The sequence below is a fragment of the Physella acuta genome, unplaced genomic scaffold (assembly GCF_028476545.2).
Source record: "Physella acuta isolate Inbredline_101_S28 unplaced genomic scaffold, ASM2847654v3 ptg001215l, whole genome shotgun sequence".
Classification (NCBI taxonomy): domain Eukaryota; kingdom Metazoa; phylum Mollusca; class Gastropoda; family Physidae; genus Physella; species Physella acuta.
Genome location: NW_026732732.1, coordinates 31,731 through 56,378, shown reverse-complemented (window position 1 = coordinate 56,378; position 24,648 = coordinate 31,731). Strand labels below are relative to the sequence as shown.

Below are 24,648 nucleotides of genomic sequence, written 5' to 3'. Positions count from 1 at the left end.
TGAACCAGTTATTTGAAGGTTGGGTGTCTTTATAGCAAACCTGAGCCTTAGTTATGTGAAAGTTAGGTCTCTTGATAGTAAACCTGAGCCAGTTATGTGAAGGTTAGGTCTCTTTATAGCACACCTGAGCCAGAGTTAAGTGAAGGTTAGGTCTTTTGATAGCAAACCAGAGCCAGAGTTAGGCTAAGGTTAGGTATCTTGATAGCGAACCAGTGCCAGAGTTATGTGAAGGTTAGGTCTCTTAATAGCGATCCTAATCCTGAGTTATGTGAAGGTTAGGCTCTTGATAGGGAACCTGTGCCAGATTTATGCAAAGGTTAGGTATCTTGATAGCGATCCTAAGCCTGAGTTATGTGAAAGTTAGGTCTCTTAATAGCGAACCTGTGCCAGATTTATGCAAAGGTTAGGTCTCTTGATAGCGAACCAGTGCCAGAATTATGCGAAGGTTAGGTCTCTTGATAGCGAATCTGTGCCAGAGTTATGTGAAGGTTAGGTCTCTTGATAGCAAACCTGAACCAGTTATTTGAAGGTTAGGTGTCTTTATAGCAAACATGAGCCTTAGTTATGTGAAAGTTAGGTCTCTTGATAGTAAACCTGAGCCAGTTATGTGAAGGTTAGGTCTCTTTATAGCACACCTGAGCCAGAGTTAAGTGAAGGTTAGGTCTCTTGATAGCGATCCTAAGCCTGAGTTATGTGAAAGTTAGGCCTCTTGATAGCGAACCTGAGCCAGAGTTATGCGAAGATTAGGTCTCTTGATAGCGATCCTAAGCCTGAGTTATGTGAAGGTTGGGTCTCTTGATAGCAAACCTGAGCTAGAGTTATGCTAAGGTTAGGTCTCTTGATAGCGAACCAGTGCCATAGTTATGCGAAGGTTAGGTGTCTTTATAGCAAACCTGAGCCAGAGTTATGTGAAGGTTAGGTCTCTTGATAGCGAACCTGTGCCAGAGGTATTCAAAGGTTAAAGGAACTAGTTTAAGGCCTTTTGACCCAGATGGCAGATGCAGTAGAGCTCGTGTGTCTTGATAGCGTCCACATACATTGACTTGTTAAAGTTTAACAAAACGAGCCGACCCGCGGCGTATCACACGCCGCTATTTAGTTTTATTTTCTACTTTTCAGTAATTCATAATTTCTGAATTCGAGAGAACAAACAAGACCAATTGAGTCCAAACTCATCTTGGGCTAAAAGCTACAAACACCATATTTAAATATGCTGGTCAAAAATATATCAAGACGCCAGCTTGATTCGTGAATGGTTTCTCGCGTTATGTTTATTTTTTTTATTTTTGGCTTTTATAATATCAATTTTGAAAATATTAATTTTTTTTTGTTTAGTACGTCTAATTTAAAAAATAATTTAGAGAATCAATTGCTTTTTAATATACATAGTACAAAACTATTTTAATAAGCTTTGTGGGCATCCCTATTTTGAAGAAGGGCAGTAAGTCATGGAAGTATGTTTGTCTACCTTTCAAATTATAGCTCTTGTAGATTTTACAATATTTTTATTCGCAACAATCTGCTACAGTAGACCTGTTTTTTTTTTTTTTTTTTTTTTTTTTTTTTTTGTTTTTTTTTACAAAACCACTTTCAAGATGCATGAAAAACATAATTTTTGAAAAAAAATTCATTGTTTTTTTGTCGGAACTGGGCCCCTAAACGTCCTGCCCCCCCCCCCCCCCCCCGCATTGCGGGGTCTGGCGGTACTGTAGTTCCGCCCCTGTATAGCGCATAGCATGTTGGCACGCATTGCTTAATTTTATGATGGAGGAAAGCAATGGGGCTAACAGATGCTAAATTGCTTATCAAACATGTCATTACGCAACTGCCTCCTAGCGTAGAGGTGTGTTGCTTTATTAATTTCAGATAACATGCCAATTATCTTAAATTAATATTTGTATTATCTTCGTCTTCTTCGTTCTTAAATCTCATGTTGTAGATTTATTTCTTATTTTTCTAATTGGCTTTGGTAGCCTATATTATACTAAATGCATCGGATATTTTACTATTTAGTTATTTGTTTTCTTTTTTTACTACTATCATTCAACGTGTAGTAAAGCACATTGCGTTAGAGGCGTACGGACCCTTCCCGGCGCCCGCGGACAAACTTTCAATTAGGCGCCCCCCCCCCCCCCAATATGTTTTTATATTTATAATGCAAAACTGCAGCTACAATGAGCTTTTAAATTTTTTTCAACCCATTTTGGCGCCCCTTAGGGTCGACGCCCGGGGACGGGGACATATGTACCCCCAGCCCTCCCCCACCCCCAACGCCTTTGATCTTAACCAAAACAAATACAGAAAAATACAGCTCTGGTCTTCAAAAACGTTCCCAACTTGATAACAAATTTGCTCTCAAGCTAAAAATGCTACCTGTATTGGCTTTTTAATAAATTGTCGGAAAATTTCACCCCAAGAAGCAATGCCGATTGCAGAATGTTCCGAGATCTACTATATTGGCAGACCACAACGTCTACGTCGGAGACAACCTATGTTTCCACTTGATATGTGAAACATGCACAAACGTGTTGATGACCATATGTCAATATCAAACAACTCATTTGAAGGCTAGGCACAGACGTTTCCAGTCGAATATGGGATGTTACCACCCAAGATGTTTATTCAGGTCACTGTTTACCAAAACAAAACAAAAAATTATTGAACAAACGACCGGTGTTGGGTGACACCACATTTAATAAGTTACTATAAAATTTTTTTTTTACTTGAAATAATAAGAGGATTAATATATATTTTTGTTGTTGCAAAAATTGATGCCACTTGTAAAATTGGAGGGGGGGGGGGGGGGGGAAGGGGGTGACACCAAATGCAACTTTCACAGAAGAATGTAGTGATCAGAACGAAATACACCACCCACCAAAGTGGTTAGGCCTGAGACTACATTGAAAAAAATTGCAAATCAATAAATCTATGATGATGGTGGGTGGCGGCTAACTAAAATATCAATGCTAAATTTCTTATCGAACATGTTGTCATGTAACAGCCTCCCAGCGTAGAGGTGTGTGTGTGTGTTGGGGGGGGGGGTGACACCAGTAAGAAATAATTGTAAATTAGATGGTGTAAGTTTGCTTCATTAATTTAAGATAAAATGCCAATTATCTGAAATTAACATTTGTATTTTCTTCTTCTTCGTTCTTTATTCTAGTGTTCTAGATTTATTATTTTTTTTTCTAATTGGTATTGGTAGCCTATGTTATACTAAATGTGTGTGGATATAATACTATTTAGTTTGTTCTTTGCTTTTTCACTAATATCGTTCAACGTGTAGTAAAGCACATTGCGTTTTGACCAGAACTATTTTATAAAAAATAGTTCTCAAACAAGTATACCATTAAAAAAATAAAGGCCTATAATTCACGTGTAATTTTTTTTTTCGGAGGGGGGGGGTTACACTGGACCTGGCGACGCCACTGCCTTAAACCTAGTAAATGTACTATTTAAATTATTTTCTTTTTTAATAAATTAAAACAGAGCTACACGGAGAGAACTGTTGCATATCCAAACCTGACGCCCATTAATTTAACTAAACTTTACCATTATTTCTACAAGTCAATTCTTTAATTCAGCTAGCTGTTTGCAATTAAAATTTTAGCCTGATAATAATCGAAAACTACGAAAAAAGGTTAAACAATCATTTTTGTAAGTAATAAAAATAAGTTTTATTTGATTGACACTGTAAACAATGTTTTGTACTTTTTAAAATTATTTATGAATTTCTTTTTACATGTAGCATTTTTTGGGATCAAAGTTATAGGTTATCCTTCTTGGTTAATTAACATTTATAACTGGAAAGTAGCGTAGGCGAATTCATTAAATAAATGTTCTTGGTTCGGATCATAATTAAATTAATTCACAAGAAATTTAAATGAGCAAGATATAAGCCTACATTTTCCAAATACAAATGTATCTATTGATATAAAGGCTAAAGTGGGAAAAATGTTTCTTAATTTGTAATTGTTAGTCAAATATGTGGCTATGTGTTTAAAGGAAACTTTTACATCTTTCGTGAATAAAATAACATTGCTAGTTTGATGCTGTATTTAGAGGCGTTCGAATACAGGGACTTCCTTGTCTTATCTACAGCTCAGTCATAATTCCTTGTAGCGAACATTTGATGCAGAAAGTAAAGAAGTTGACGGATACAAAAATGTTTTATTAAATATTTTCTTATAAATGTTTTAATTAGAGTAACTGTGCCCTAACCTCGGATAAAATGTTAAACCAGAACTGAAATACTTTTATTCATTTTCAGAACTGTGTGTTAGGTATAAGATGTATTTCTTGAATATTTTAAATTAATGAATTGAAAATAGTGCTGATGAATTAATAAATCAACGTCCTAGACACCGGTCTTTATTTTACAAAATTTCAAAATACACTGTGCTTTTCTGTATACAATATATATAAATATATATATATATATATAAATATATATATATATATATATATATATATATATATATATATATATATATATATAATACTGTATTTATGACATCATATTATATTATATACAGTGCCATATTTAAAGTGCCGTATTTATAGTAATGTATTAGGTCACACCCTTAAAAGGTAAAAAAATACTACTATCAGTGTCGGTTTGGTGTAGGGGGGGTAGATGACAAGGTAAAAACCGAAACCTTGCTCAAGCTTTGCCCGCCCATGATCTGTTGTGTGATTTTCTACAAACAGTAATCATTTTAATACGTTGGTTCGTCTAGTTATCCAAATGTAATAAAATGCTGATGCATTTATTATAGAGACCAAACAAATGATGAACCCAAACATTCAGAACAGACACAACATTGATAAAACTAAACTTTTAAATATATGAAAATTAATTGTTTTTAATTCAGCTAGCTTTTTTTTAAATTTATCGTCCAATTAAAATTTAAGAATGTTAAACAAAGTTTTATAACAAAAATTTTTATACACACATTTTAATTTTTATAATTTCCTTATTTGAAAACACTAGTTTAAATCAATTATTTTTTAATTAAAACAACAGAGCTACAAGGAATATGCGTAAACGATGGTAAAGAGGAGGCTATTGTTTAAACTGAATTTTTTCCTGAATTCTACAAGACAATTCTTTAATTCAGCTAGGTGTTAACAATTAAAACTTGTGCCTGATAATAATTTAAAATTACAAATCCAAGGTTAGACAATCATTTTTATAAGATGTAAAAATATTCTTGTTTTAATTTTCAATGTCTATTATTTTCATAATTAATTTTGAATTTCTTTGTACATGTAGCCATTTTTGCGATCAAAGTTATAGGTTATCCTTCTTGGTTAATGTAAATTTATAAATGGAAATTAGCGTAGGCGAATTAATTCAATAAATTTTCTTGATTCGGATATAATTACTTTAATTCATCTGAAATTTAAATGAGCAAGATACAGGCCTACATTTTCAGTAACACATGTATCTATGAATATAAAGGCTAAAGTGGACAAATGTTTCTTAGTTTGTATTTTGCAGAGGCGTAGCGACCCTTCCCGGCGCCCGGGGACAAACTTTCGATTTGCAACCCCCCCCCCTCGAACTTTTCATTTGCACCCCCCCTTAAACTTTCGATTTGCACCCCCCCCCCTCGAACTTTTCATTTGCACCCCCCTCAAACATTCAATTCGGCGCCCCCCACCCCGCCCCCCCCCCCCCTCGCTACGCCTCTGGTATTTTGTTTGTCAAATATGTGGCTATGATGTTCATCAAACTTTGACATCATTCATGAATAAAATAACATTGCTAGTTTGATGCTGTTTTTAAAGGCGTTCGAATACAGACACTTCCTTGTCTTAACTACAGTACCGTTATAACCCTTTATAGAGAACATTTGATGCTGAAAATAAACATATTGCTGAATAATTAATAATATTTTATTGCTTATCTCTTATACTAGCTTTTCAAAGTAATTTAACATTGCCCTTACCTGATATAAAGAGTTAAACCTGAGCCGAGATTCTAACAACAAAACTGTCAATATTTAAAATTAACCGGAAGTGATCTCCCCTAAACTTTCACGAATATTCTTATATAACTATGAATATAGACATACTGGAAAACAACTTTAAACAAAATAAAAACACTGAAAATAGGTGGAGTAGAGCGTATACAAACAGCTGACAACTGCATGAACTGTGGCCAGCCCCGTGGCAGTGGTTCCATGCTTTCAACTACCGAAGTGCACTTTTAAAAAAAAAATATTTTCAATAGTAAAGGTTATTTTAATCAGAAGGCATTTTTGTATGTTTTACCGTGCATTTATTTGACTTGAGTGGCATATTCTTATAGTTATTAGCTTCTAAATTGGTTAGGGATAGTTTTATAATTGGATTTTATTATCCTAAAAGAACTAGTTGAAACACTTGATTATGTTTTGTGCGAAACATGTGTATGTTTTTATATGAATACATATATTTTCATACTTAAACCCATAAACAAATAATTATATAGCTAATTCTAATCAAATACCTTAATATGGAAGAACAAATAATATTGGCTCTTTAAAAACTGGGAAATTTTGTAAATTCAAACTTTAGGCTCTTACACCTGAAAAGGTTGCCGACCCCTGGACTACTTTTACTTTGCCTGGGTACATCATATTTACTTTCTCGTATACGAAGTAGGCCTATAGAGGAAGTATTGTAATCGTGCAAAACAAAAATCTGGATTTTAACCGATCTCGACGTTTTACACCCCTTTGAGTGGGAGAAACATAGTTTTGCAATTTTGTCCGTATGTCTGTGTCTGTATGTGTTTGTGTGTATATGTGTGTGTGTAAACACGATAACTTAAGTATCGTGACAGCTAGGTTGATGAAATATATATATATATATATATATATATATATATATATATATATATATATATATATATATATATATATATGTATATACATATATATATATATATATTTACCGTTTGTAGAAAACCACACAACAGATCAGGGGCGGGTAAAGCTTGAGCAAGGTTTCGGTTTTTACCTTGTCATTTCACACCTCCCCCCCCCCCCTCCCTTCACCAAACCCACACTGGTAGTGGCATGTTATTACCTTTTAAAAGTGTTATCTAATACAATACTATAAACACGGTACTTTAAATATGGCACTATATATATATTATCATAGTGTCATAAATACAGTATTATATATATATATATATATATATATATATATATATATATATATATATATATATATATATATATATATATAATATTATATTGTATTATATATCTATATATATATATATATATATATATATATATATATAAAGATATATATATAGATATATATGTATATATATATTGTATTAGGAAACATTTTTAAAGGTAAAAACATGCCAATACCAGTGTCTGTTTGATTACAGAACAATATAGTGATCAGAACGAAATACACCACCCACCAAAGTGGATGGGCCTGAGACCACATTGAAAAAAATTGCAAATCAATAAATCCTTTGATGATGGAGCATGGCGGCTAACTAAAATATCAATGCTAAATTTCTTATCGAACATGTCATCATGTAACAGCCTCCCAGCGTAGATGTGTGTGGGGGGGGGGGGGGGGGGGGGGGGGAGGGAGGAGGATGACACCAGTACAACAATAATTGTAAATTAGATGGTGTAAGTTTGCTTCAGTAATTTCAGATAACATGACATAGAGTAAGTACTATTTTCAATTATTTTCTTTTTAAGTAAATTAAAACAACAGAGCTACACGGAGTGTTGTGTCGCAAACTGAGGATTATATGGTAGTATTCTAACTTGACTTTCTCATTATTTCTACAACTCAATTATTTAATTTAGCTAGCTGTTTGCAATTAAAATTTAAACTTGACAATAATCTATAATTACAAAACAAAGGTTAAGCAATCGTTTTTATAAGAATTAAAAATAATTTTGTTTTAATTTACACTGTAAACATTGTTTTGTATCTTTTACAATTATTTATAAATTTCTTTGTACATTTAGCCAATTTTGGGAGCAATTTTATAGGTTATCCTTCTTGGTTAATTTAAAATTATGAATGGAAATTACCAAAGATGAATTAATAAAATACATTTTCTTGATTCGGACATAATTAATCTGAAATTTAAATGAGCAAGAGATACGCCTACATTTTCCATATACAAATGTATCTATGAATATAAAGGCTAAAGTGGGAAAATGTTTCTTAGTTTGTATTTGATAGTCAAATATGTGTCTATGTGATTAAAGCAAACTGACATCTTTCATAAATAGAATAACATTGCTAGTTTGATGCTGTTTTTAGAGGCGTTCAAATACAGACACTACCTTGTTTTAACCACAGCTCAGTCTTAATTCCTTGGAGCGAACATTTGATGCAGAAAGTAAAGTAGTTGACGGATACAAAAATGTTTTCTTAAATATTTTTTAAAAACGTTTCAATTAGAGTAACTGTGCCCTAACCTCGGATAAAATGTTAAACGAGAACTGAAATACTTTCATTCATTTTCAGAACTGTGCGATAGGTATTAGATATCTTTCTTGAGTATTTAAAAGTAATGAATTGAAACAAGTTTTGATGAATTAATAAATGAATTGCTAGGTTCTGAACTAGATGCGTTAAACTTTGTAAACGTCCTAGACACCGGCCTTTATTTTACAAAATTTCAAAGTACAATGTTATTTTCTCTAAACAATGTTTTAGTTTTCATTTCACGTTATATATATATATATATATATATATATATATATATATATATATATATATATATATATATATGTATATATATAAACAGCAATACAGCAATGTATGTCTGTTTGTTTGCCCTTTATGCATTACTACACCTCTCATCACATCTATATATATATTATATATATATATATATATATATATATATATATATATATATATATATATATATATATAATACTGTATTTATGACATGATATTATATTATATACTGTGCCATATTTAAGGTGCCGTATTTATAGTACTGTATTATGTCACACCTTTAAAAGGTAAAAAATACTACTATCAGTGTCGGTTTGGTGTAGGGGGTAGATGATAATATAACAACTGAAACCTTGCTCAAGCTTTACCCGCCCCATATCTGTTGTGTGATTTTTATACAAACAGTAATCATTTTAATCCGTTGGTTCGTCTAGTTATCCAAATGTAATAATTTATTAAAATGCTGATGCATTTATTATAGAGACCAAACAAATGATGAACCCAAACATTCAGAACAGACACAACATTTGATAAAACTAAACTTTTAAATATATGAAAATTATTTTTTATATTTAACTAGCCTTTTATTTAAATTTATCGTCCAATTAAAAATTAAGAATGTTAAACAAAGTTTTAAAACAAAAATTTTTATACACAAATTTTAATATTTTTAATTTTGTTAATAGAAAACTCCTCTAGTTTATGTTTAATTCAATTATTTATTAAATTAAAAAACACAGCTTTTTTATTTTTTGTGTGCCTCAGACATGTAATTTACAGCGTCATTAGTGTGTTCGCTTTAGTATTACAGTTTTCATCATCGGCTTGTGAGGACTGATACAGATTTACAATAGTAATATTTCTTTCTTACTTGTAGCATACTTTCATTAATTTAAGATGTTTTTTTTTATACATAGATCTAATACAAAACGTGTAAATATATTAAAAAACAGAGCTTAACTTTTTTTTTTAATTTTGCCAACTTTAATATACAGGTAATATATGCTTTTTAAAGTTAAATTTTAAAGAAATTCAATAAATTATCAATAAGTAATACCTAAATTAAAATAAAAATATAGATCATGATAATGAATCGTGAGAGATATATGATCGCAACATTAATAGATAGAATAAATAAGTTTTACAAGAAGTGACAATGACTTACTAACATGCATTATTATGAATACAGTATTTAAGAAAAGTATGGATATTAAGGTATACATAAATTTTGTATATACAGTAAACTATGTAAATAGTATATTGCAACAATGTTACCACTGATATTCCAAAGACATAATAGAACAACTTGAAAAGGTGTGTAAAATACTTAATAAATGCTATTTAGGTAATCATGAAGTGGAGAGTTGATTTGTTTTATAAAGTTTGGATAAAGAAATGGATCTAGAATTTTAATTTACCGGTATCAGATCATTTTTTAAATACACCATGGCAGGACACAGTAATCAGATCTAAACTTATGGACGGATGCTGACTAATATAACATTATCTTTTTCTAGGGGGTAATTTATCATTTTCAGTTTCTTCTTCGTCCTCAGAATCGACTTCATCATCGTTGTCATCATCATCATCATCATCTTCATCATCGCTGTCATCTTGTAAATTCTGTGGCGGAGTAATTTTTTCCTTGTATCAACTGGAGTATTTTCCTTCGGGGCGGCAGGTTTTCTTGGCGTTGTGCTGCCCGCTGAGCTCTGCCTTGAATCAAGTGAAGCCTGCGATGCTGATCTGGATATGTCAGACCGGATGGACCCTTTTGGCCTTAGTTGGAGCCTGAATTCATCTAAGTCAGCCTCGGGATCAATGCTGTCCAATGTCTGAAAACACTGAGTATACAGCTCCAGTGCCTTGGCATGAAAATGCATTTTAATCGTCACAAATTCTCTAAATATTTTCTTCAAATCTTTCAGGTTTTTTTCCTCAAATTTATCTATTTGTTGTTCCAAATTCTTGCTACTCCTTGTGGCCTCAGGGCTGGCTTTTTGTAGAGAGTTCTCAAGCTGGCTTATCTTTTGTCTGTCTGATGGGTGTTTACTCCGGTCATGTCAAGCTTTTTCTTTTGGCTGATCTTTAAATCAATGGCAGCAAATGACGATTTTATATCATTCTTCGTTTGTTTACATAACAAACCATAATTAATTAGTGGTGTGATTATCTTCCCTTCTAGCCTTTTTCACTTCTGCTTCTCGATAGTCTTGCACAGTTGATAGACTTTCTGCTAATTTGGACATGCCAGTGCTCAGGGTGGGATTCCATTTTTCAAACTCAGAGAACTGCATTAACTCTTTAGCCATTAAGTCACCTTTGTCTCGAAGTCTTGCAGTTTTCCGTGTGTATGATGAAGCAATATCGCATAGTTGACCAAGGTGTTCCTCAATGTGTGTAATACGATCATTTACTACTTTTGACTGGTTTTCACTTCGATGAATTTCTGCTCCAGATCGACTCATTTTCGTTTTGTTTAAGAAATACAGAGCTTAACGCAATATGCGACAACAGTTAAGGATGATCAACCATTGCTTAAACTGAACTTTTTCCTTATTTCTACAAGACAATTCTTCAAATCAGCTAGCTGTTTGCAATTAGAACTTGAGCCTGATAATAATTTAAAATTACAAAACCAATATTAAGCAATCATTTTTATAAGACGTAAAAATATTCTTGTTTTAATTTACAATGTTTTATATTTTTCAAAATTATTTATGAATTTCTTTGTACATGTAGCCATTTTTTGGGATCAAAGTTATAGGTTATCTTTCTTGGTTAATGTAAATTTATAAATGGAAATTAGCGTAGGCGAATTAATTAAATAAATTTTCTTGATTCGGATATAATTACATTAATTCATCTTAAATTTAAATAAGCAAGATATAGGCCTATATTTTCCATATACGCATGTATCTATGAATATAAAGGCTAAATTGGGAAAAATGTTTCTTAGTTTGTATTTTGTTTGTCAAATATGTGGCTATAGTGTTTAATCAGGAGTCGGCAACCTTTTGAGAAGGAAGAGCCGAAAGTTAAAATTTACAAAATTAACAAGTTGTTAAAGAGCCACTAACATTATTTTTTTTTTCAATATTTTGATATTTGATAAGAATTTGGTAAATAAATTTGGTTTATGATATAAAATAAATAGCGTTAAATATGAACTATATAAAAAACATACAAATGTTTCGCACAAAAAGTGTTTTAGCTAGCTCTGTTATGATAAAAGTAGTAATCAAATAATATAAATGTTTGACTATTCCATTCCACTTTAGAAGCCAATAACTTTTTTCTTTCTTTACGGACACCACTGGCTCTGGAGGCGTCTCCCATAGCCGGGCAAGCCTCAACACGGTCAACTCCGACTAACTGGCTTGGGTATCGGTTTGATTACTTTATCGGTCGCTTCTGTCCTTGGTTCTCACAGGGCTTATCTTCCACCCGACTCGTATCCCACAGTCAAGTACCTGGCCCAACCGTGGGAAGCTAATAACTAAAATATTACGTCCCTCAGGTCAAATTAATGCATACTGACAGGTAGAGGAATGCATTCTGAATAAAATAACATTCCCCATTTAACGATATTCGAAAATGTCTGCACTTCGGCAGTGGCAAGCATGGAATTGTTGCCACGGTTCTGGCTAAATGAACCACGACTGTGGGGCTGAGCTGTTATTAATATTTGTACAAGAAACTGGAGTGCCGCACCTTGACATCAAAAGAGTTGCATGCGGTTCGCGAGCCGCAGGTTGCCGACCCCTGTGTTAAATCAAACTTTGACATCTTTTGTGAATAAAATAACATTGCTAGTTTGATGCTGTCACTTCCTTGTCTTCTCTACAGTAGCGTTATAACTCCTTGCAGAGAACAGTTAATGCTGAAAATAAACACATTGCTGAATAACTAATAATATTTTATTGATTAACACTTATATTAGCTTTTCAAAGTAATTTAACATTAACATAAAGAGTTAAACCTGAACCGAGATTCTATCAACAAAACTGTCAATATTAAAATAAAAACATGTTCGCTATCAATGTATGTAATATTTACAGTGATTAATTTAACGCCGGTACAGTGGTATCGATCTAGTAGTTAGATTCGATATCCGACATTTTAGATTCGGTGCTTATCATGTGTTAATTAGATTCGATGATTTCTGGGATTTATTATTTTCAATTACTATATTTTTCAAACTCGTTATAGATCTATATAGCCTTAATACTTATTGTATTTGTTACATATTTATAGTACCAATTTAGAGTACCGTATCTAATATATAAAGCTCAATTCTGTAACGCATATGTTTGTCGTTGGCATTTCTACGGATTTAAGTGTTAGATCAATTATCGTGCGCGTTTGTCTAAATTTATGAGTTAAAAAATTACTATTAAAAGTGTTGGGAAATCATTTTCATTTTTCAAATTATAGTAATAATTGCCGGCATGTTCAGTAAACACAAGTTTTAAAACAAATATCATCTTTTACAAAAATTCTAATTATGTTTTTATTTAGTCCTATAGCGCTTACTTCCCTTTGATAAATTAGGCAAAACACAATTACTTCCCTTTATGAAACCCATTGCATTAGTTGAAAAGCATTTACTTTTTAATTACTTTGTTTTGGTGTTGGGAAAAAAATAATTACATAATTAGCGGGGATTGATCAAGTGCAAATGTTTTAGGTATTTTACGGATAAGCTTGGAGTATTATAATTGTTCATTAAATTGAAACAGGCGCGTTCGTTTAAGTGAGTGCAAAAACTATGAATAAGTTGGGGTACTATAGTCGTTTATTAAGCTAAAACAGGCGATTCTGCCCCGGGCGTTTATGTTCGCGTTAGTGTTTTCTTTGTGTTTAGGTGGGTTTGCGTTAGTGGTTGCGTTTTGATTTGGTTCGTTTTTGTTCTTTCTTTTTTCGTTTTTGTTTGTGTTTTTTTTTGTTTGGGTTTGTATTTGTGTTTTTGGTTGGTTTTGCGTTTGGATTTGGTTTGTTTTCGTTCTTTCTTTTTTCGTTTTTGTTTGTGTTTTTTTGTTTGGGTTTGTATTTGTGTTTTTGGTTGGTTTTGCGTTTGGATTTGGTTTGTTTTCGTTTGCTTTTTCGTTTTTTTTTTTTTTTTTTTTTTTTTGTTGGTATTGGTGTTTGTGGTTGGGTTTGTTGTTAGGTTTTTGTTTTCGTTTGCTTTTTTGTTTGTTTTTTCTTTGTGTTTGTATTGGTGTTTGTGGTTGTGGTTGGGTTTGTTGTTAGGTTTTTGTTTTCGTTTGTATTTGTAATTGTGTTAGCGTTATGTTTGCGTTTTGTTGTTTTGGTTGGTTGTGGTTTGGGTGGGCAATGCCGGGTTTATGATGATTACTAAACACACAGGTAATGGTCGTTAACAGAAAGGTTTTTCACAGAAGCCAGAGCAGGGCCTGGCCGGGACGGCTAGTCTAATATATAAAGCTCAATTCTGTAACGCATATGTTTGTCGTTGGCATTTCTACGGATTTAAGTGTTAGATCAATTATCGTGCGCGTTTGTCTAAATTTATGAGTTAAAAAATTACTATTAAAAGTGTTGGGAAATCATTTTCATTTTTCAAATTACAGTAATAATTGTCGGCATGTTCATTAAACACAAGTTTTAAAAAAATATCATCTTTTACAAAAATTCTAATTATGTTTTTATTTAGTCCTATAGCGCTTACTTCCCTTTGATAAATTAGGCAAAACACAATTACTTCCCTTTATGAAATCATTGCATTAGTTGAAAAGCATTTACTTTTTAATTACTTTGTTTGGTGTTGGGAAAAAAATAATTACATAATTAGCGGGGATTGATCAAGTGCAAATGTTTTAGGTATTTTACGGATAAGCTTGGAGTATTATAATTGTTCATTAAATTGAAACAGGCGCGTTCGTTTAAGTGAGTGCAAAAACTATGAATAAGTTGGGGTACTATAGTCGTTTATTAAGCTAAAACAGGCGATTCTGCCCCGGGCGTTTATGTTCGCGTTAGTGTTTTCTTTGTGTTTAGGTGGGTTTGCGTTAGTGGTTGCGTTTTGATTTGGTTCGTTTTTGTTCTTTCTTTTTTCGTTTTTGTTTTTTTTTGTTTGGGTTTGTATTTGTGTTTTTGGTTGGTTTTGCGTTTGGATTTGGTTTGTTTTCGTTTGCTTTTTCGTTGTTTTTTTTTTGGTATTGGTGTTTGTGGTTGGGTTTGTTGTTAGGTTTTTGTTTTCGTTTGTTTTTTCTTTGTGTTTGTATTGGTGTTTGTGGTTGTGGTTGGGTTTGTTGTTAGGTTTTTGTTTTCGTTTGTATTTCTAATTGTGTTAGCGTTATGTTTGCGTTTTGTTGTTTTGGTTGGTTGTGGTTTGGGTGGGCAATGCCGGGTTTATGATGATTACTAAACACACAGGTAATGGTCTTTAACGGAAAGGTTTTTCACAGAAGCCAGAGCAGGGCCTGGCCGGGACGGCTAGTTTATTCATAATACCGTAATTTTAGTTACCGCATTTTTCTTCATTTAAAGTACCGTATTCATAGTGCAGTATAGGGTAACTTTGTATACGTACATCAGGCTTTTAGGCACAGAAAAAAGTGTCGTAAAATATAAAAACATGCCAATGCCGGGGTCAGATTAAGGGTCACGTTCAAACTTAATCCCCCGACTGGCCAATCAACTACTGTAGGTTGATTTATTTGTAACAGAGACCTTCAGGTTTCTAACAATCAAGTTTCTAACAATCAAATTAGGAATTCATCGTCATCTTCATCATTCCTTTGTGGCCCATGGGGAGCAAAGGGCTGCAACCACACATTTCAAATGTTTTTTTTTTCAGATAAATGAATATTTTTTCATCTTTTGCTTGATCGAAAGTAAGTTCCCTTTTCAAACTGTCTATAGTGAAGTAGAGTTCACTTGTTTCTGTGACCTCGGCATATGAAGAGATGGTGTGGTCAGCACCATGCCCAGGCGCTTCTACTTTCTCTAACGTGAGTTAGGTACCCACCAGAGTTTAGTTGAGTTTAGGGACGGTCTACTGACTTGAACCCGGTTTGAAACTCGAGACTAACGGGTTAGCAGTCTCTACCGCTAGACCACTCCGACCCCTTTGCTTGACCATAACTTTCATTACATTCTTTACATCAACAGCAGCCACTCATAGACTACAAAGTTTTGGAGTCATCCATAAAATACGTCACACTTCTAGGCACTTCTAGTGTGTGTGTGTGTATAAGCGCCCCCCCCCCCCCCCCAGTCCCAGCCGAGAAAAAAGGTCTAAAGGAAAACCTACGGGGAAGGAGATTTGTAATTTTGTGTTATGGTGTGTTATGGTGCAGGGGGAAGGGGAATAACATAGAGTGACGTCACACTTTGGTGTTTATATATCGCATTTTAGAAAACTGTTTTCGTAAATTGTTATAGAAATTGATCAAAATACTATATGTTGATCTAGGTCACTGAATATTTTTGAAAGAAATCGATATTTAAAAAAAAAAAATTAAACAGCAATTTTGAGGGAGCGGGGAGTGGTATGCTGGGTTGTGAATTAATTTTAGGAGGGGTTTGGGTTTTTGTGACGAGGTGTGACGGTGGGGAGGAGTGGATTTTAAATCCTCAAAAAAAAGTGTGACGTTTTTTAAAGACGACCCGTATAAAAAAAATATTAAGAAAAAACATTGCAGAATTTGGGTTTTATTTGAATTAAAGAATACATTAGTGATTCGTGGACTTTGTTTTTGGGGACCGGCTACATTTATTTATGTTGATATTGTGGTCCATACGTGACAACATTTATACATTCTTCATGACAGCTCATAAATAATATAAACATTTGTTTTGAAGTGACGTCACCACATGACCCATCGAAGCTTCTGGACAACCCTCCGCTCCTCCATGGGGACTTTAGGCACGTCCACCAGCACACAGCTCACGTTGGACACGTCACCTGCCCGTGCATAAGCAGAAAACACACCAGTTACTGTAAGACTTCGACTTTTGCGTTGACGGCGAAATAAATGTATATGTACAACATATAAGCACATGTGTACAACACAACAATGGTGAGTAAATGGTGAGTAGTTGATGGTGATACGTGTGGAGATATGTAAATAAAGTGTGGCTGATATGATATATGTAGGAATATGTAAATAAAGTGAGAATGCTATTGTAAATGTAAAGAAAAATAAATAAAGTGAGACTGCTATGATATATGAAGGGATATGTAAAGTAAGATTGTTATATGTATAAAGTTTAATAAGTGAGACAGCTATGATGCATGTAGAGATATGTAATTAAAAAGAGACCACTGTTAGTTATGGTTTAGTATTTTTCCCTTGTAAATTAAGTTTATCTACACCCCTCCTCACCCCCCCCCCCCCCAGCTCTATACCTAATTACTAAAACAATGGAACACGGCTCTCAGCGTGACTAATGATCCGGTTATAAGGCAATATAAAAAGTTTTACATTTCTTGAAGAGGAAATCATCCTGCCATCTGCCCTTGATCAGGTCAAAGTGTTATGTCATTAGAACCGGGTCACCTATCTCGACATTTGACCCCCCATCACGTGGATCTTGTCACCTGTCCAAAAAAATTAATATTAAAATCTCCTTTTTAAAAGAACAAAAACAAATCCTTGTAAATCTAGGGATAGCAACACATCTATGAGAGAAAACTCCAAAATAAAACAACTGCTTTGTTTGATGGAGAATTATTTGAATTTGTTGGGCCATTTGATTTTCCAATGCCGTTATCAACACCATAACCAACTTTATTACCAAAGTAATTTTAAACACCATTACTAACAACACCCTTATAATAAGTTATATGATCAGCTATACATTACTATTAAGTTAAATGTTCGGCCATACTCTTCTATTACGTTATGTTATGGGCACTAAACTTCGATTAAGTTATTTTATGGGCAATTTAATTTTATTAAGTTATATGATTAATTAAAGCAACAGGGCTACACAGAGTGTTGTATCAAGTTTGGATACATGACTAATTGTTGAAACTGAACTTTCTCAACATGTCTACAAGACAATTCTTTAATTCAGCTAGCGGTTTGCAATTAAAACTTGAGCCTGATAATAATTTAAAATTACAAAACAAAGCCTATGCAAACCTTTTTATAAGACATTTAGAAATATTCTTGTTTTAATTTACACTGTAAACAATGTTATACAGTTTTTAAAATTATTTATGAATTTCTTCGTACATGTAGCCTTTTTTGAGATCAAAGTTATAGGTTATTTTTCTTGGTTAATGTAAATGTATAAATGAAAATTTACGTAGGCGAATTAATTAAATAAATTTTCTTGATTGGGATATAATTACATTAATTCATCTGAAATTTAAATTAGCAAGATATAGGCCTACATTTTCCATATACAAATGTATGTATGAATATAAAGTCAAAAGTGGGAAAAATGTTTCTTAGTTTGTATTTTGTTTGTCAAATATGTGGCTATGTGTCAGTGGCGGAACTAGAAAAAAAGGGCCACCCCGCAAAAAAATTTTTTAGGCCCCACCCCCATATATATATATATATATATATATATATATATATATATATATATATATATATATATATATATCGGACTATAAACAACAAACAACAAAAACAATTTCTAATAAAATTAGCATTACTGTTTAAATTTAAGCACTCCTCACATCAGCAATCACTAAATAATTAAGTATTCAAATTCTCATATGTTATTGAAAACCTAAGCGAAGCTAGGCAGTATGCCTAGTAAGCTAAAATTCTAATTCTCAGCCAATAACCCCCCTAGTAAAAGGCTCGAGTTCGAACCCCAAGACAGATGGTGCTCAATTGCTATGAAAAGCAACTCTTAATAGGAGAGACAACTCCAAAATCAAACAACTGCTGCCTTGTAATTTGTTCTTAGTTGGATAAAAGCTATGGTGCACTCTATCAAATGTAATTTATTCGATTGTGTGTGTGGGGGGGGGGGGGGGGCACATTTAAGTGTGATGGAAAAAACATTTTTTTTCGGACGGATTCATTGCAGTTGTGTTTTATTTTCAACTGTAATAAATAACACTGTCAGTTATCAAGTACCAGTGAAGGTTGAAGACATTCATCAAATTGAAATGAATTTAAAGTGACAGCATTTAATCTACACCAGACACACTGACAGACAAACAGACAACAAAACATGCACCGTATTTCCATCTTTCCTTAAATCTATGGATAAGACATTGGTTAAAAATATTGACTTTCTGAATTATAATAAATGAAAGATAGCTCCAACGTTTAGTGAAATATTGAGTGCAATAAATGTGGAGTACACAATTACATATACATTGTTTTGTTGTTTCTTACATTTTGTAATGTATCGAAAGTAGAAAATTGACGTGGTCGAGTCGGTAAAGCTCATGTTTGCTAGACCGAAAAGTCTCGAGTTCGAACCCTCGGGCAGATGAGGCTCGTTAGCTGGGGACAGCCACTCTTCTAGGAGAGACAACTCCAAAAATAAAACATCTGCTGCCTTGTAGTTTGTTCTTGGTTGGACAAAGGCTATGGAAGCAAATCCAAAAAGAAAAGCAGGCTGAAATCGGAGTCAATGGCCTCAATGGCGCATAACCAGTTGACACGTAACGCTTAATTGTGTTGGAGGCGTGGTCGAGTCGGCAAAAAGCTCATGGTTGATAAATTCGAGCAAAGTCTCGTGTTCAAACCCACTGGCAGATAAATCTCGTTCCCTTCAACACTAATAATTAAGAACGAAGAAGAAGAAAGAAGAAGACCACACGTACATGAAAACAAAAACATTTTTTTTTTTAAATTCTTTGTTTTTTTAACTTCAAACTTTGACTTTCAATTAAATAAAACGTAAATGAAACCATATAATTAAGTAGCGTCTCTTCATTTATTTGACTGAAGTAAATGGATGCACTGAAATAGTTCATTATACAGTTTAAACCACATTTGTTAGTTAATTCGCGTTTTTAATCGACAAGTTTTGATCTTTGAGTTTATGACTGTCAGATTCTGATAATAAAGTAAATTGTATTAAACGCATTAGCCATCATGTAGAGAATAGTGGCACTGGCAGCAATACCGTCCAACACTTACTAAAACATTTTCTCAACATTATAAAGGTAGTTGTACACAACCTCAGCAATACATTCCCCCGTGTAGCTACCCATATCTAGGGAAGTTTAAAAAAAAACGTGTAACGGGTAGCTCATCATCTGGTGAAGCATACCTCACAGTCACAGTCAGCTGATCAATTTTAATCCGTTTTTACGGTTCTTTAATCACACATGGTTTGTTCTTAATTAGCCAAACTGTGTTAAAAAAAATATGCAGTAACGTTTATTCCGATTCTCATTTTTGGCTGGAAAGAAAATTATTTTCTGTTTGTTATATATCTGATCTGCTTGTTGGCAGTCTATTGTTTAGTCATTTTGGAGCTTTTTTTTTAAATATCACGTTTTAATACAAATCTAAACTTGCATATCAGTTGCCATTTCTTTAACTTAAACTATACAAGGGAGACAACATTAACGAACTTGCATAATAATCGCTATCTAGTTTGTCATGAAAAAGGTTTAAAATGTTTTAGTAAACATACGAGGTAAATATAAGAAACCTAATTTTTGTCTTTAAAACCGTGAAGATCATGAAGCAGCATCCTTATTTCAAATTTAAAAAGTATATAATTATATATTTCAAAACAGTGATCTTTGTGCATACGTTTTTCTAATACATGCAAAACATTACATTCTAAGACATTTCCTCACGCCGTTATGTTTTGAAACAATTTTTTTTGGGGAAAATTTTAACCGATACATAATCATACCTAGTAAGCATGGGTCTCACATAGACGTTGTCAGGATTGTGTGATATACTGGAAGGTAAACCGTCTAGTAGAGGTTCATTTAGTAAATGGTGATGTTACATCTGTTACATCGTCACCATCAAGTCGGCCAGCTTGCTATTATTTTTTTTAATTAAGTAAACATATAATTCTATAAAAAAAATATCTTACATTACATTGCTATCGGGTATTGATCTACTTATATAATTATAAGTTACAGTTGCTGAAATCTGAAGATCAGCCAGGCTACATCTATTATTAAATGCTGCTATACGACTGATATATTCCCACAGACTGAAGTTACATATACACAAAGCTTGTCGTCCGAGTTATAGAAAGGAAATATGTTGTAGTTGATGCTACCATTGTTTCATGAGGGAATATTTATACCAGTGTCAGATAATACTATATGTTTAAAAGAAAGGGTGTTAGGTTGTTGGTAGTTAACTAAATACACACATTGCTGGCTAATGTCAATGCTAACCCTGTCCCTAACCCTAACACCAACCCTAGTCCTAACATACGCCGAACCCTAGTTTCAAACCATAAAATGTGTCGAGATTATAATACTACTAACAACCCAACACACCTATTTTATTATCGGACATCAGTATCTAAAATCATCCGTTTCATGTAACAACGACAAATGGTGTTATAACAACAAGTGTAAGCATATAAACTACGTTGTATCAAAAGCTGATTAAATATAATTGATCAGTCACTTACAATTTCGATTCTTTTCCGAAAATCTAAGGGAAGCAACACAGATTAAATAATGATTATGGCCATCAATATAGTGTGGTTTTTAGAAGCATCAGAATGAAATGCATATTACAAATAAGCGAAATCAATATTTATAAAAACATTTAGCCTTGTGGGGATAAGTTTGACCGTGAATGAAATATTATTCCTTTTATTTAAAACTAATGCATTTACTTAGTCATAGTTTTTAATTATTTTTTTTAATAACAGTAACAATTGTTTGTATTTCAGTATTAAACTTAATTTTTTGCTATTGTTATGTTTTATTATTTAATTTCTAACATAATCAATTAATTAAAAAAGTGTAATTTTAATATATATTATACATTTTTTGCAGATATTCTTAAGCATGGTAAATATTTATACGTCTCTTCCCTTGATATGTAAATTAGATGGCGGGTATTGGTAAATAATTATTTTAATACCAAAACAAAATAATTTTTAAAAACAATAATTTTTACAGCAATTTTTAGTGAGTCAGCTTAGACAATTTTCAGCATACCTGCCTCATTGATAGTTTTAGACGTATCAGTACATTTCCAAATTTTTATTTTATAATTTATTTCTACTAATTTTAATTTTAGTGTAGGAGTTTTTAAAGCGTATTTGAACATATTGCAATTAAAACAAATTCAACAAACATAGTGCGAATGTATCTTTATAAACTTGAACATTAATACAAAGCCAATTTAAAAATTGACTATGTATCTTTAAAACATTACAATTAAAACAAAATAAACATCCACACAGGTCCGCAATTCGGGTGATATTATATATGTAGTTGTTTTCTTCCCGGGTCTTTTAGTTACTTTATTAAAACCATAACAAAAACAACAACACAAATACCATTACGTGTGACGTGAGACAGTAGAACAAAACCTGTTACAGATGTTCTAGAGAGCTGTGTACAACACGAGAGCAGTGATTCTTAACCTGGGTTAAATACCTAATTCATAAAAAAGGTGACATTTGTTTTACAGAGGCATTATAGTGGAACTCTTCTACTTTATTCAAACCAAAACCTTAGAGAATTGTCTATCAACTTTTACAGTCTAGAGGAGGGGTCTCCAAACTACGGCCCGAGGGCCGGATGCGGCCCGCGAAGTCCTCTCATCCGGCCCGCGGAGATCTTTTTGTTCAAGGAAAAAACTTTTGTTGGTGATGGCTGAGGAACTTTGTCCAGAAAAATAAAAGACATGCCTGGAAGAAACTGGCCCCCGAACTGAAATTTGATAGTTAATGCGGCCCTCGGACTGAAAAGTTTGGAGACCCCTGGTCTAGAGTTTAGATATTTGACGTTTGTAACTAAGTCTCTCGCTTCCCCATACCCTGTCATCCATTTTACTAGCCGAAATCATAAAAATTATCACCTTTAAATAAGCTGTAGGTCAGTTTGACAATCATATAGAAGTAGAAACAATACATTATACACAGCCCATTCTACATAATATCTCTTTTGGATAGCTATATGATTCACATATATAGAGTTACGATACACATAAATATTCCCGTTCTAATTTTGGCGAATTCAGCCATTTATGTAAATAAATATGTATATTTTTTTTTAAATTTATGTTCATTGGAATCAATAATTATAAAGTGCACATTTATTTTTATTAACGAAAATATTTAATCAAGATACGGATACTATAGATTCACGTTTATTTTAATATTTAACAACACTATACATTTACAAATTTCTTTTTCAGAAACTAATGCAGGGAGGTAACTAACTGATATGTATAACCAGCTGCGTTAATAAATACAACTATAGTTAACAGTCAACTCCGTAATAGTGTCAAAGATAAAAAAATACATGCTTTTTGTTGTTGATATTATTTTATTTTATAATTTGAAATGCCTTTATGTTTGATATAATAAATATATTTATAACGCTAATGAAAACATTGCGATCAATTTTTAATTGTTTATTAAAATATGAAACATTCTGCTTAATTTTACAGATCGCAGCTGTTGTGTTTAGTAATATTTGTAGCTCTTTGTGTAGATCAAGCATGGTTAAAATATAACAGATTTTCATAACAGACTAATGCACTCACGCACATATTGTTGTAATCTGTAAAAAAAAAAAAAAAAAAATGTGTAGATCAACTACAACAGCAGGACTCAAGGCTTTTTAGCTTTGTTTTCTGGTGACACTGGTGAAATCAAGTCTGAAGTGAGAGAACAAATAAATTCCAAAGTTGCTGAGTGGAGGAAGGAGGGAAAGGCAGAGATAGTGCCAGGTGTTCTTTTTATTGATGAGGTTCACATGTTAGATATTGAATGCTTTTCCTTCCTTAACCGAGCATTGGAGTCTGACATGGCCCCCATCCTTATAATGTTAACCAACAGGGGTAAAACAAAAATTCGAGGTACACATTACACAAGCCCCCATGGAATCCCCATTGACTTACTAGACAGGCTTGTTATTATCTCCACTAGTCCTTATGAAGAAAAGGAAATCAAACAAATTTTAAAGATCAGATGAGAGGAAGAAGACGTGGAGATGAGTGATGATGCTCTTACAGTTCTCACTCGTATTGGTATGGAGACAAGTCTGAGATATTCCTCCAGCTTATCACTGCTGCCAACTTGTTGTGCAGAAAACGAAAGGGTTCAGAAGTTGATGTCGATGACATCAAGAGAGTGTATTCCTTATTTTTAGATGAATCTCGGTCAACACAATTTCTTAAAGAGTACCAGCAAGAGTTCATGTTCAATGAAAACACTGGTGAAATGGAAACCAGCTAAAATTTCATGTGTGGAACTTACGAGAACAATTGAGTGACAGCTGTTGCTGATGTGTGAATTTAGACAATTTTCATTCCATTTCAAATGTTATGAAAATGTTCTATTGCTTATATTGATATATGAATAAATTGTATGACTTTTTTAATACAACTGTAAAAAAAAAAATGTGTAGATCAACTAGTCAACTTAAGTTGTTTCCCTACATAGAAAATGCTTCACTGTCCCATTGACCCTCTCTGAAAAATTTCCTTTCCTCTCCCCACCCAGACTTCTGACACTTTCATTTGACCTTAACCCCTTTTACTGTCATCCTTTGCAATTTTTTATAATCAAATACATGACATCTTGTAAATATTCATTATGTACATTTGCAAAACCTTTCGTTTTCATTTGGTGTTCAAAATTATGTTAAAAAATTTGATGTTGATGTACTTGTTTTAATTGCAAATAAAAGTATTAAAAAAAATTGTGTAGATCAACTAGTCCTTACAATTTGGTTCTAAATCTACTGAGTGCTGATAGCAGTTGAGTAAAACATAAAACCTTAATGAAATAATGTATATTCCCTGT

The 24,648-nt window shown here is 32.9% G+C and overlaps 2 pseudogenes; one reads left to right on the top strand and one right to left on the bottom strand.

The window, feature by feature from the left end:
* Positions 1-9,739: 9,739 nt before the first annotated feature.
* On the bottom strand, positions 9,740-11,198 carry LOC131957165 (CBY1-interacting BAR domain-containing protein 1-B-like; annotated as a pseudogene).
* Positions 11,199-21,716: 10,518 nt separating this feature from the next.
* LOC131957162 (ruvB-like 2) lies at positions 21,717-24,233 on the top strand (annotated as a pseudogene).
* The last annotated feature ends 415 nt before the right edge of the window (positions 24,234-24,648 follow it).